Below are 15,037 nucleotides of genomic sequence, written 5' to 3'. Positions count from 1 at the left end.
TGCTTTCAACTATTCGGGCTACAGCTTGCCTGTATTACATGGCATGTGTTGTAGACAATGTCTTAAACAATTTAGGAGATTCACAATAGTTTGTTCTAAGTGATCTGAAACAAAGATATCTGTTCAAGCACAGGATTGAGGTTTCCTGGGAATTTGAAGGCACATCAGACATCACTTCTGTACCTTGTCTCTCACGAAAGGACTCCTGGAAAACCCTAGTAACTATTAAAAGTACAGTACTTGCAAGGACTTGTCCAGCGAATGGCACCAGTGAAATCTCTTGCCTATTACAGTATTTGAAATGCAACACATCTTCTTTAGCTGTCACTAACTGAAAACTACCTGAAAATAGATTTTTGACATGGCAATAAGCATTTTTCTTAGGCTGCATTAATTATGCTGAGGCAGAAAGCGCAGAGATAGCTGCAATGAGATGTTGCTTTGGAGCCAGAGCTCCTCCTGGTGCTGACCACTGCCAAGCTGACCACGAGCATCGAACTGTTCTGTCAGCCATTTTTGTCTTCAGGCCAAATTGCCCACACAAATGTCATTGCAGGCTAACTTTCCTCCTGTCTTTCTTCCCCTTTCCCCTAACCAGCTACTGTATTAGCTCAAGCCAAGAACTTTTTGTCTGCATTGATGTGTTTCTTATTGCTCAGAGGGAATGATGCATGTAGGTCTGACAGCGAGCACTGTGTCTAGGGAGGAGGAGCTTTCTCCTGTATCAATCTCCTTTCGTCCACAACTCCATATGTAGATGGAAGATGCCTGAATACTGGTACATTTTGTTTCAGTACCAGTGGTGAATTTTGTCAAAGTATGTATGAAAAGGAGGTGGTTTCAAAATGATAGAGGTATTGTTATTAATAGTTACATGCCAGGAACATGGCGCAGTAGGAAAACTCACTTTCCTTGGAAGACTGCATCAGCTTCTGTCTGTGCAAGATAAAGTTTATAAATTTGAGACTGTTAATGCTTTTGTATTTTATTTATTGAATGAACATAATGTTTTAGCTTCTGAGAGTCCAGCAACTTCAATACTTCCTTCAAAAGGACTGCTGGAGAATGTTATTGTAGATACCTATATAACATGATGGATGCTGCAATGAACACCTTTACTGGTGATACCTGCTACTGAAACACAGAATATTTTGATAAGGGAACTATTCTGCTATTGTTACAAGCTTTGTAAATTTTCATGGTGAAAGCTGAAATGCATATTTGCAGGAGAGAAAGCTTTCTGAACAAGAATCTTTTTTTCTACTGTTCAAAGTTTGTCCAGAAACTGTGGTAAATGTAGGGGGAATATTATCTATTATAAAGTAGTATTTCAGTTTGTTTCATGTATCAGGATCCCATTTTATTTATTATGTCCTCCAGACATAATAAAATGTGTTAGTGCATTAAATAATGACATCCTCCCATACTTTCCCCATCTTCTTTTACTTCAATTAATATCTTTATTTTTTGCTCTGGAAATTCCCTCAGAAAATTTTATTCTCAAGGGTATCAGGAATTTACATCTCCTCCCAGCTTCAGTGGGAATATACTGTGTGTTAGCACTGGTTCTTAAGAAGGTAAGTTAAGATTTTCAGAATATGGGGACTAAAGTTAACATCTTGCATTTTGAAAATGCTGAAACAAATGTCGTAGGAATCAGAAAGATAAATTTTCATGCATAAGACTGTTCACCATTTTATCATAATTTCCATCCCAACAAATATGAGATACTAAGGACTCTCAAAATTCCAGAAAAAACGTTTTCCAACTTCTTCCTCTGTGTTTTGTTCCTAAAAAGAAGGAGGAAATAAAAGAAGGAGAAAAAGATAGAAATAACAAAGAAAGGCTGTATTTTTCATAACTAAAAAGTAAAAAAATACAAAAATACTTTGAACTTTTTTTTTTATATGAGTAAGACAAAAGCTTCTCAAAGCAAAATTCCAACCAACTCTACTAGTCATGGATTTCCTGTCAGCTGGCAGTGAACCAGCTTCATTAAACCCGAGTTACCTGGGCTGTGTGGTAAGGATTAGGCAGCATACAAATTGGAGACGCTTCAGAACACGGCTGCTGTACAATGGGCCTGCTCATCTTTGTCATTCCCAAAAGTGACCAGATTCCTCTCTCCTTTTTACTTGGATCTCACCTTTTGAGTTACTTTTGCCAAATATCCAGTTCGAATGAAGCCACTTTGTCTTACAAGAGGGTCTGCTCAATGAAGGCAAAAAGGATGTGCAGCTGTATTTTTCCTCAAAGACAAAAATGTTCCGTGAGACATCCTCTAACATGTCTCTCTTTTCTCTTCCCCTCGCTTTTTCTCACAGTTGGTCTCCCTGTTTTGTGGAATAACACAAATCTGAATATCTTTAGCTGCTTTTCCCCAACAACATAATATTGCCATAGCAACAGATGAAGTGAATTTGGAGTTTTTTTAAACTAAATAAAAGAGTGCACATACACATCAGCTGCTCAGGATGAAACACAATGTATGAAATGCATATTGGACATAATTGCATTGCAGTTTCATGAAGTCGTATTTCCACCTAGGGTTTTCTGAGGAGCAAAATGGGAGTTTGACCTCCTGAAGGTACCATTTCATCTGTTCAGACACAACATGTCATCTCTATATGATTCTTATCACTGATGGCTGTTGCCTTATGTTTCAAATCTAAATCCAGTTATATTCAGCTGCTCTCAGACATCCCTTAGCCACATCTCACCGTCAGTTGCTGCAAGTTGACACACAGAATCTGTCTTGCTGTAGATAAAAATCCACCCTTTAGTTTGAAACATCTGCTGGATGATGATACATCTACAGAGCAGATTTGGATCTGAGTGGTACAGATGGGGTTCATTTTTAATTGCAGCTGGAGTGGTAAGCAATACATCACTGAACACGCAGCACACACTCATGCACAGATACTAGCTTGGTCTTCCTGAGAGAACTGGGAGGAAGGATAAATGAGTTCATCAGAACAGCTGAATGCAGGATCACCTGAAGTCGATTTACATACCGATTCGCAAACTGAAAATCTGGCTAGAGTGATTCTGGTCGTATTTGTTTGATGATCTCCAGATTGCCTCAACATGTCAGCATATTCATGCAAAGTTACAAAAGAATCCGTAGGTCCACTTGAAATGAGATGGTGCTTCCTATCAAGCTTGTGACCACTGCGGGGACAAGATGTAAAACAGAGAGGGAACACTGATGAAAGTCTGTTTAATTCCCTTCTCCTTTTCTCAGACCATTTTGTTTATTACAGCAAATATGATGTAAATCTCCCTGAAGTCATAGTAATAAATTTTGTATTGTGTGCCAAGAGTCTGCCTAAGCATTTTACACTTCAGGGTGGTGTTTTACTACTATTGTTCTACAGGAACTTCTATTTTCACCCCAAAGACTTTTATTTTCTATAATTTTGTACCAAGTGGTTGTTGCTTTGTACTACATCTTGTTGCTGTCTCGGAACAAGAAGAAGTTGTGTTGTAACAATGTATCCCACTTTTTGTTTACTTCTATGAACCCTTTGAGCGTGCTGTCAGACTGCTGTCACAGGCTGATGATGAAGTGCTACAGAAGAATCTTAGATGTACCCTACCAAGGAGCTTCAGCAAGTGTTTTGGGAGAGTCTGTGGGGGCACCATTCCTTGTGATGTCATGTTTCTGCAGTGTGCTGATTTCTGCATAATTTAGGAAGTTTTTATTTCTTTTCATTAATGGGCTTTTGTGTCTTCTGCTAAAATACCGCCTTCCAGTGCTGTGCTATTGGCATGTCCTACTGTAAAGAAGTAGAGTTATTTTAAGTTAACCTTAATCCTCTCGACTAACTTTTATTCCAGATTTTAATTCCTGTAAGCGTGGGATTTTATAAAGTTCTGTGTGCTATAAGATGGACTTTATACTTGCCTTACCATTTCCTGATTTCCAGCAAGGGTCGCAGATGACATCAGCAAGAAGAGAATAAGAAAATTTCAGAGATCCAGGACATCAGCATTTAGTACCCACTGTACACAGGGTAGCTAATAATACAAAGAACAGGGCAACATGTATTAAAGCCTCGATTACTACACTTACACTGCAGCAGTTAAATTACCCAGATGACATATATTATTAACTGAACTGCAACACAGAGAGTGACCTCAACGATTTTAAATATATTTGGGGTTTGCCTTTTTTAGGAAACTGAATTTTAGTAGAAGTTCTTTTTTGATCCCGGAAACAAACCTGAACAGAGACTTTGTTAAAAAGCTTCCAGCTTTGAGATACGCAGCTTCAGAGACTGGAGTATGTGGATTTAGATAAAAGGCAGATGTGGGACCCTTTATGTTTGAATGTTTTTTTCGAAAAGCAAGGCAACAGCACTACATATCTTGCCTGAAAAAGAAGATATGGATCTTCTTAAGGATTGAATTCATCCTCTTATGGCAGTGGCTTTTTGAAGAATGTACCACATATGGTGCAAATAACAAAAAAAAAAAGCTGGATTTTGTATACAGCAGATGTCAGATTTCAGGGTTGGTATAGATAAATTAATTTCATCTTTTCCTATAAAAGAGATTTCTTATAGTTTTGATGATTCATCTTTCCTTATGCTATACATTTACCCCAGCATAGAACATGACAGTGCTCAAGTATGACAACTTCTGGAGTTACTATCAGAGGTGGTAAGGGATGTTGGAGAAAGACTGCATAGGTTCTATCAGGTCTACTAAAAATGGTGGGGATGACTTCTACGAGATACTTGTCATGATTACTACCCTTTTATCGTGTTCTTTTGCTGTACACAATAATGTAAAGTAGATATAAGCAAAAATATCTCAGGCTGAAAATTTATTTCAATGCCTCAAAGAAGAAGAAAAGAAAAAGATACAGGGTAAAATTTTCAAAAATGTATTTTGTTGCTAGTGTAAAAAAAAAAACAAACCACCTCTATCAAACAGAACAAATAAAACTGGAGATCTGAAAAGTTCTGTTGCATGTGACGTCTAAGCTGCAACTTTGCACAGATTCAGCCAAGATGAATAGCTACCAAGACAAATGGTAGCATTGCGTTCGACGCCTCTGACTCCACCATTGCGCCTCTTACGCGCAGTTGTCCATCAAAGATCAGAAGGTTTGTAAATCCCTGTGCAAGTCCTGTGGCTTTATACACCTTTTATAGTGATGAACTCTGCAATCTGGGGTTTTCCTGTAGTTCTCCATATAGAGTTCTTCTCTGCTTAGGTTGCTCTGTTGAACTTTTGCTGTATACATTTTCCACAACAGTTTTCCCCATAGAAACCAGGAATAATAACTTTTTAAAAACCTGTGGGAAATATTTAAAAAATTACTGTGCTTCTACTGCCTCTACCCTCCAAGCTTAATCAAAATAAATAATTAAAAGGGGCAGAAAAGTTATTCAAAGACCAGGCTGCATTTTCCATTACATTAAAAAAAGTAAAATGGAAAATGGAGTCTTTGCTACTTCGTCAACATTTTCTTGGTAGATCCATGTGGGTTTTTTTTAGATAAAATGAGCAGTGTGTAATTAAATACAACAAACCGTTCTTTTTTTAAATAGGATTGTAAGTGTAAATAATATTAATCTTGAAGCTGTGTCAGTCTGACCTTTTTATATAATGACACGGATTCTGACATAGCTCTATGGGGATTCAGTCACTGTGACAAATTTGGAAGTAAAATAAAGACTTGATAGAACATAACATATAATTTACTCCAAACACTTGATATATATTGTGATATTAGCATAAAGCCCTGATATAAATTATATACATAGGTTTAAAATAAGTCAACGGATTTATCCCTGCTTGCTCAGCACAATATCCATGAGAGGCTTTCTCCAAAACAGCTACTTTAGTGTCCACAGCTCTAATAAAATAACCTGCACGCATGGGTGAAATGGTGGTGGTTTCAGCTCTTCACCCAAGAGATGAGAGGCACTAGGAGCCTGCATGCAGCTACCTGAGTTTGGCTGAGGAGTGGTAGCTCGTTATGGTCCAGTGACCTGATTGCTAGTGTTGGTGTGCCATGAAGTAGATTTAGAGGGAGACCTATGGACTGGTCTGCGATACAGAAAATGGAAGAGTGAGCTGTGGTCAGCTGAAGCCAGAATAGCTTGCTACGTGAATGCCATCCAGAGCACAGATACCCTTCCTTTCCTGCCCAGTGACTCAAATAAACCAAGACAATTCAGGTGGAGAGTGCTTAGCTGGGAGCTACGGCAAATTAATCCATGCCCGCAGCAGCTGTTGGCTTATTTTCCTCACATTGGTGAGTCCTAAGTTATTAAAACCCTTTCCCACTCCTGCTATTCATACTCCACCATCCAGGTTCCTGTGGATTTAGCTGGTCGGGCTCACGGCAGCACACCACCACACGGAACTCAGTGGTGTCATTAAAAACCGGTGAAAATTCGTTGCCCTTTCCCCTCCCCGCCCCAAGGCCAGCCGGTAAAGCTGCCTTCTGTCCTTACACCGCCTATCCACGCACCGCCGCCATCCCAGGGCCTGCACCCCCTCCCTGAGGTTGTCCCCCCGAGAGGGAGCCCTGCCACCGCTGCTGGAGGCCAACAGGGAGAACTGGGGGATGCTGTGCGTGGGGCTGCCCAGGAATCGGCCGGTGGTGCCTTCCATTTGCGTACGGGTCCTAACAGCCCCGCAAACATCCCCCGTCACTGCTTCCTTCCCGCCCCCATTCCTCCCCCCCCAGCAAACTGAAAAGCCCAGATCAAAAAATCATTTCAGATCAGAGCAGAATGTGTTCTGACATTGAAGAGCTTTTCCTTTCTCTTAATCCTTTTGAAAATGCATTTCAAGACATTTTGGAGGATTGAAAGCACTTCGTTTAGAAACAGCAAAATGAAATGTGCTGGTTGCTTCCACATTCATTTTACCTTCTTTTTTTCCTTCCTGCTTAAACAATTTGGCAGAAACCACAGAGCTGAATGACAATGAACCAAATTTTCATGTTTCGGTAAAGTAAATTGTGACCGTAAATGGTTCTCACTTCTGCCTGAAATTATACGTAATTTCAGAAATATCACATGACAATGCTGTTTTGGATGATGATTAGATGGGTTAAAGATTTTATCTTTTATTTTCTTTAATCAAACAGACATATAACACAACTCAGAAGCTTTAAATCCAGCATCTTTTTTCTAAAACATTGAACTTCAATACATGAAAGGGAAGAAAAAAAAGAAAAATAGTAAATGCAAGTGCCGTGGCGGACTGGTGAGAACTGTTTCCGTTGTCTAGTGTGATGTGGTGTTGATGTTTCAAGTCAATGGGAGGTAACAAAAGACACTAATTTTCTCTGGATCTGAGGTTTCAGCTTGCTTATCCCTACAATCACAAGGTAGGAAACACCAGAGAAAAAGGAGCAAGCTGGGTTTGCCGAGATTTTGATGAGTCCTGCCAGTGTTTGGCCTCAGCCATCCACAGCTACATTCTCAGCTCAGAGGTCGCTGCAATCCCTTTCATGGCATGAAAATGACTTTGACTGCAGTCCACAGGAAACCATTTGCTCTCTAGCGATCGAGATGCAGCCCCTGGATTCTGCAAAGTCTGAGCCAATTCTGTTCCAAGGGCCTCCAGCTCTGGTACCTAACGACTGAAGAGCTGTGCTCAAACCCACCCTGTGCTACCATGTGTCCTGTGACGGACCACCAAGTCCCAGATCTTTGCTGTTTGTGGCATCGAGTTGTAGGGCTCAAATGAAACTGTCATGATGGAAAATCTGAACCTCAGTGTATCTTGGTTCAATGGCACTGAAAGAAAATGAGCAAGCAAACCAACCAGCTGCATGTAGGCTCTCTCAGGACTTCCTTCCAAGTAGAAGTATACAACATATTTTGCAGCCAAAAAAAATTATCCCTTGTATAATAAGGGCTATTGTATTGAAGGTGATATTCCCAGTAAGAGCATGGAATTAGTCTTGAATTTTATTTCAAGTTTAAAAAGTCTGTTTTGAAAGAAACAGATCTGTGTGGTCAGAAAGTGGGATTTGGTCTGTATTTTAAGCAGAAGGTTCTGGAGGGATCTAGGGTAAAATAAAATATCTGAGTAGCCTTCTCTTTTCTCTTCTGCTCAAGGTGATGGAAGACGTGCAAAATTGCGTTGTCTAATTCAAATTATTCAAGATTAATTCGAAAGAATTCAAAAGCTGAAGCTCCCCAAGCCTACCAAAAGTAAGACTACCTGGTCTAAACCAATTATTTCAGAATGACCACCTGATAATCATCCGTGCGCTGTAATGCAGCCTCTTGGAACCCTGCTACTCCAGTGAGCGAGAACTGAAAATATATATAAAAGCAAGCGGAAGAAATCCCAGGGGACTGTAGCTTCAGGAGGCGAAAAATTGGTGCTTTTTGCTTGCCTGTCTCTTCCCAGATTCCTGCCCCCTTCAGCGTGTGAGAAAGACAAGAAGAGTCTGTGCATTTTGGAAACTCGATAGGAGGCAGCAGCTGATCTTCCCATCACCAGCCTAAAAATAATCCACTCCAGGGCTTGGAGCCGCTTCGCGAAGTGGAGGAAAATCCTGCCACCGGGATGATATTGATCACATAGCACAACCGAGTGGCAGTTTGGGTTGGTATTTTGGTTTTGTGTTTACAAAGGTAAGCTGCAGAGTTTGATCTAACATTCAGCAACCAAACGGGGCATGCGATGACCCTCCCCCATTATCTCCCACTAACCACCCCCTCCTCCTTCCCTTTCCATCTGTGGGGCAGAGCTGCTCCTGGTTCTTTCCTGGCATAACAACCCCAATCTCTTTCTCCTTTTCCTTTTCCATTCGCAGCCATTGTCAACCTTTAACCGTCCCCTCCTGCTGATGTTTTCTTTGCTGCTGGTTCGCAGGGTTGTGTTTCTTTTTTTAAACTGTCCTGGCTTGGCATGTGAAGCTGAGGGTTTTACAGCAGGCAGTGTAGCACGCTGGTGTTGGAAATCGCATTGTGCTAAGAAGCTTACCAAAAAAGAAAAGAAGCGATGTATTGGATGTGTGTGAGAGCGCTGCTGTTTGTGTGAAATGCTTTTCAGTGCCGGTAGCCTGTTTAGCACCAGTGCTGTCATGATTTTCTCTGTGTTCGGAGCCTGATCCAGAAATCTACCACAGACAATGAGATTCTTTGCACAGACTTCAGCAGTGTTTGGACTGGGCTGCTGTTATACGGCAGTTAGCGATGCGAATGCTGGAGAGGTAATTAATCACCTTTAGGCCCAAGGTAACTGGGACAGTGCGTAACAAGGAAGCAGAGTCTGTCTAGAATAGGTGGTCACAGCTTAAATAGGAATAAAAAGGAAAAGGATATTTTGTACAGGTTTCTTTTTGATAAAATAGATTTTAAAGGGGCAGTGCTTTTTTCCATTACCTTAGTGGAACTCTTTGCAAATAATGCATAGACTGTAGATCACATAGGTTGCGTTAGGTCCAGGGCTTTTAGGAAGGTAAGAGGAATGAACTAGTAGGTTTATGCCTAGAAAAGAAAAAGATTCAGAGCACTAACCTAAAATCTGTGGCAAAACTCAGAGTTAGGCCTTCCATTGTGCTTATCCAAGTATATAAATTTGTAATCTGACCTTAGTTAAAATTTTCTATGTGAAATTCAAGAAAGACAGACAAATTCTTGCTTTTGTAATGACTTAATTATTCAGAAGAAAAGAACTAACTAGTTTTGTAAAACTCTGAATACTTTCTCCTGTATACATAGACATACCTATATATATGCATATATACATGTATATATGCATGTAAGAACATATAATGCACTTTATGTGTAAGACAAAAAAAATATGAACCGAGACCCAAGTATGCTCTGTAAACTAATATATTTTAATTAGGAGGTGCAGCTATTGATTTATTTTTTTTAAATGTAGGCAACAGAACTACTGAAATAAATGTTTTTCAAAGTATTCTTATTTCGCCCAATGTCCATCTGAGGAGTGTATTTGTACTCTCTTTTTTATAGTCATAAGTATCTTACAGAGCATGCTGAACAGACTGATAATTCAGGTAAGATGAAACTCTTGAATATGAAGACTTTTAAGTACCCTTTAAAAGACCCCAAGGTAATTAAAATGTCTTTAACTAGAATTCTTGCAGTTTTGCACTTGGTGAGGATGTTCTCATAATTTTTATGGAAATTTAAATCATCTGCTATTTTCTTCTCACAGTTGCTTATGGAAAATATATCTCAGGAACTGGCTTGGTGCCCTGAGAATCCCCATTTATGCTTGTTGAAATGACATTTGTTTAGGTTCAATGCTACATCATATTCATGTTTACAACTTTGTCCTTTTTTTTTCTAAATTCCCAGAACCCTTTTCCTATTCACAGTGAGTATTTATTCCTGAATCTCTTTTGTACTGATTTCTATTTATTATATTATTACAATGTCAGTACACATTAACCCAAAACCAGAACGTCTCAACTTGCCAGTGATGGGGATTTTAGCATGAAAATTTAAATGCTTAAAGGACGTAAGGTTTTTTTAGCTATTTCATTACAGGATGATCTGCTGTTCAGATAGTCCACATCCTCATTAAAATAAACCAACAGGGAATCAGATTCCCAAATGATGTAAAAGAGAACTGAAACTTGCCTTCCATTGGCACCATCATGGGCCCGTCATCCTGATTGTTCTTTCCATTTCCCTCCTCTGTGAAGTTTTGCTTGTGGCTTTAGCTTGTAGCTGACTGCTTAGCAAAGGCCATTTTCAAAGGCAGAAAGAAAAAAAACCTCTGAAAATTTGTGAGCAATTCTAGAATTTGTAAAGACTGAAGTTAAAGTGAGCAACTTGTCAATAACTTTGAAGGACAAAAGTCTTTCAGCCTACGGGTGTTAAAATGAAAAATTACCTGGTGTTTGTCACCCCTGTTAGGGTGCTGAATGTAGCTGGTACCCTTAAATAGCATGTGCTTCTTATGGGAAGATCTTTATCTCATCGCTGCATTTCCCCCAACTGAAATGCTTGGTTAAACCTCGTCTGCTTGGTAATTTTATTATGAAGTATACAATTCCCGCTGTAATAGTAGTGAAGCAAATATATTATGATGTACTCACTTCGGTGTAGTCAACCCAGCATAATTTGGTGGCCTACTATGTTCAGCAGAAAAGGAAGTTATCTTTGGGAAAGTAATTTTTTCTAACAACTGTGAATAACAGTGTCTTCTTCAATGAGTATGCAAGGATCTCGACAGTTGTTCTGAAAGGCTGCTACTACCTGATGAGAAATAGTGGTTAATAACTTCAGACGACCAACAAATTTCAAAACAACTTGCTACCTATTCATCTGTTCTCTCCTGAATATTCATGTTTGGGTTATGCATTACATTGTTTCCATCTGGCAGTTGGACTGCTCCCTTTTTCTGCAGACATTGCTGTTTGCTAGACAAAGCCATCTGCCTGCAAATGAGCCTTCATCTCCAAAGATTCCAAACTGAACATAAGCTTAGAGAAAAGGTCTTGGCAATCCATATGAGAAGAAGAGGCTTTTGCTTTCCGGTGAATATCCCTTCCACATAGATAAAGAATTGCTAAGAAACTAGTGGACGTTTCTCAGCTGTTATGCCCCATGTCTCATGGGTCCTGCATGAGCTAACTTTGAAACTGAAGTATGGCAGCTGCAACAACTCAGCACCAACCTCAAGGCTGCTGTGAGCAGGGCTTCTTATCTTGGGAACAGCACCGTAGTGACATAGTACTGTTAATTCTAAGACTGAACTAATATTTGCGTGGCTCTCCACTCCACTCTCCACTGCGTAGCCTACAGTGAAGCAGGCAGCTGCCTACAGCAGCAGACTGCTGACGATGATAAAACCATCTGGCTTCGCTGCTGAATTCACCTATGTACAGTTCCAGGAAACACAGCTTTGTGGTGCTGCTGGTGTTACCAAGGAAGGGGTCTTGGCTGGTCTAGGAGGGCAACTGCTGCCAGGGAATGCCATAACCTCTCTGAGCTGCAGCAATGACTACTTTTATCTCTTCCATCCCTCGACAACAAAAGTCTCTTCAACTCTCTTTGTGTGGCTCTGTAGTCCAGTTTTTCCTCTTTGTTCTCTCCATGCATACTCACTGTGGCCTAAGAAGTCATCTCCACACCCTTGTTAAGGAGAAAATCACCTTTGGCTGCACTGGGGAACCCCGAGTCAGCTCTGTATGCTGCCTTGCTTAGGGCTAATTCAAAGATCTTCAGCATGACTAGATGTTACAGGGTTAGAATGTTGTTCAGTGTGGTCAGCATTCGGTCTCTGGCAATGATCAGCAACTGGTGCTTGGGAAAAATATAGAAGGTCTGCAGTGTATTTAATTACATACTTGCACAATGCTCAGCACTGAGCAAAACAGGCAGCGCTTCCTCACATAGGCAGGATACCTCTATCCACCTCTCTACAGATCTAGTTCTGACTGGAGTCCAGCATTGGCTTCCCAGAAGAGCTAAAGCCTATGGAAGAATAGTTTAATTGTTATTAGGGGAACCAGATTTGGTCAGTGATTAGTCATAAAAGTGTTCCGTCTTCTTTTCTAAATCCAGCTGCAGTTTTTGATGAGTTACAACAGTAAGCACAACTGCAATTCTTCCCTTTTTTTTCTAAATCTGTTGTTTTCCCATTTCACGTTTTCATTTCATGAAATTAAATCTTATGACATTACAGGAGAGGAGGGAAGAGTGCCTTTTCACTCTGCCTTTCATTAGTTATCTGCCATTGAGATCTTCCAAATTCTCTTTGTTTCCAGGCTTAGTTTTTTAAGTGAAAATTTTCAAAACTGGGACTCATTAAAAGTCAGCATAGCTCAGGCCTTTAAAATTCCTCAATATTTTTAGAATTATTAAAGATCTCTTTAGCCTTAACTCCCAGCACTGAAATAGTGTTTGAAAATGCAATGGAGACTTTCAAACTAGTCTGAAGCTTTTGGACATGCCACTTGCACTGTTTGCAGCCCTAAGAATGTGTTCATCTGTAGCTGTGCTGAACTTTGCATGCATGGGATCTGAGTGTGGGCACAAGAAATTTTCCTGCTACATTGTCAAATTTTCCTTTGAAGAAGACTGAAGATTGCAGTTTCCTTGGATGAACAATTGCATCTGGAAACCTGTCATGGTCCAACTCCTGTTAACTTCGGTGGAGCTGCACAAGCGTTGTTGTACAATGCCCCATACTGTCTAGAGAAATCAAGGACTTGGTCTTCTGTCTTAGGGGCTTTTCTTTCTGTCCTTCTTTGGAAATGAACACAGCTTGTTAAAACTGGAGGCCAATGAAAAGGAGCTGCTGGAGGCATGCCCTGATGCAGCAGAAAGTAATGGCCAATTTCAACTTCGAACCAAATATGAGTCTCATTCCCGTGGAGTGTAAATGCAAAGCATCCTCCCTTACACGTCAGTAAAATTTCATCCAATACATTTCCGCTATCTGTGAAACTTGAGCAAAGAAGTAGAAACTACATGACATGCTTTATGGGTGGGGTGATGGGCCTGTGCATCAATGCATCTCCAGAGCCTCCTGTGTAAGTAGGTTTTCCAAAAAGCAGAGCAAGGTCCAGTGGTTTGAGTCACGTGTGCAGAACTGTGGAGGGTGTGTCAGATCTGCCTTCTGCACCAGAAATGGATGGGAAGGGAATGTTGAAGTGGTTTCTTCCTCCTCATGAGGCACACTGAAAATAAAATTGTTTCTTAGAGCTCTAATGTACTGTAGTGTATTTTCATACGCTGCTCTTGAAGGTACAGAGAACTACTAGTAGCCTGTCTGTGTGAATGCCAGAAAGTGTCTGTGAGAGTTGGCATACATCAACAGATGCAGAACAGAAGTCCTTCCAGTCATAGTTCATTTCTAGCACAGTGGTGATGGGCAAATGAATGGAAGAAAGGAAGGAGGGGAGGAAGGAAGGAAGGATCACTGGACTATTACTGCTTCTACAGTTCTTACCTCTTCTATTCCCCATCAGTGCCATACTGTACTAGATGTGTGTCCTGAAGTGGGTGCTGCTAAAAAGGGAAGTTGTACCTGGTGAGAGTTTTAGGAGGCCAAATCATAAGCTGCACTGGGTCCACACAGCATCATGAAACTGATCAGAACGTTTTGATAGATTTTAAGCCTGTGGATGGTCACTGGATATACTGATTGATGATGAAGTGTTTTCTGAATTAAAACTTGGAAATTTATGGTAGTAATTACCATATCTCATTTCATTGGCAATGCAATCTTTTTTATTTTATTAGGTTTTTTTAACAAAAAAACTAATCAGCTAAGGTTCTTTGATTTTCTATCTCATTTTAAGAGAAGATAGTTAAATGCTACCTCTTTTTTGAAATGAACCTGTAACAAAAGTATTGTGAATAGACTGCTATGTCTACTCTTGAAAATTATCATCAGTGTGATGGACACTGTTTCTATACATCAGTATTAACAATAAGACCAGATTTTTCCTCAATCCTACCAACATGCAAAGACTAGTTGGTTTTAAGAGGGTGTTATTGGACACACCCTATCACAAAACTAGGCACAGCACAGATTCTTGTAAAGATGCAGATATGATTCTTGAAAGATGCATCTTTCTTGGGAGCTTTTAGGGACTACTGTTTGAGGTGTGTTGTGAAACCTCTACCAACTGGTGGTAGGACCTACCTAGCAGATGGCACTCTCCATGCAGTTAATAGTCCTTTCTTCCATGGGAACAACTACTGCCTATATTCTATTTCCCTTCCAGAAAAGTGGAAACAACCCAACAGTTCCGTTAGCTTCTCTCGGACATGGTTGTAATCCTTTCTCCCAGATTTATTTTTGACTAGAAGCCAAAAGCTATGCTGGAAGTCAATGATTCAGTGCTCATTTGAACCTAGGATCCTCCTGCCTTTCGGTACCAATCCAACTGCTAAACAACAATAGCGTCTTACGCTGTCTCAGAAAAGAGTCCTATTTGTGGGAAAGGGAGGAAAATTCCCAGCAGAACTCCCTTGGACTTCTGACCTGTGATAAAAATGAGGAAACAACACTTCTGATTTTCAAGAGATTATCATTACCATTATGTTTCTTTTAAAAG

The 15,037-nt window shown here is 40.2% G+C and overlaps 1 protein-coding gene across 4 annotated transcripts in view; it reads left to right on the top strand.

Annotated features, from left to right (window-relative positions):
* The first annotated feature begins 8,406 nt into the window (after positions 1 to 8,406).
* Positions 8,407 to 15,037, top strand: part of ABCC9 (ATP binding cassette subfamily C member 9) — a 77,282-nt gene continuing 70,651 nt past the window's right edge. For 2 of the 4 annotated variants that reach the window (XM_075439645.1, XM_075439622.1), the window contains exon 1: positions 8,407 to 8,618. The gene's annotated coding sequence lies outside the window, so the exon portion shown is untranslated. Of the gene's footprint in view, positions 8,619 to 9,968; positions 10,013 to 13,229; positions 13,377 to 15,037 lie in introns of those variants that run through there. The other 2 variants (XM_075439629.1, XM_075439638.1) reach the window with 2 other exon arrangements.

The sequence above is a fragment of the Opisthocomus hoazin genome, chromosome 1 (genome assembly GCF_030867145.1).
Source record: "Opisthocomus hoazin isolate bOpiHoa1 chromosome 1, bOpiHoa1.hap1, whole genome shotgun sequence".
Lineage (NCBI taxonomy): Eukaryota > Metazoa > Chordata > Aves > Opisthocomiformes > Opisthocomidae > Opisthocomus > Opisthocomus hoazin.
This window is presented reverse-complemented; position numbering and strand designations above follow the sequence as displayed.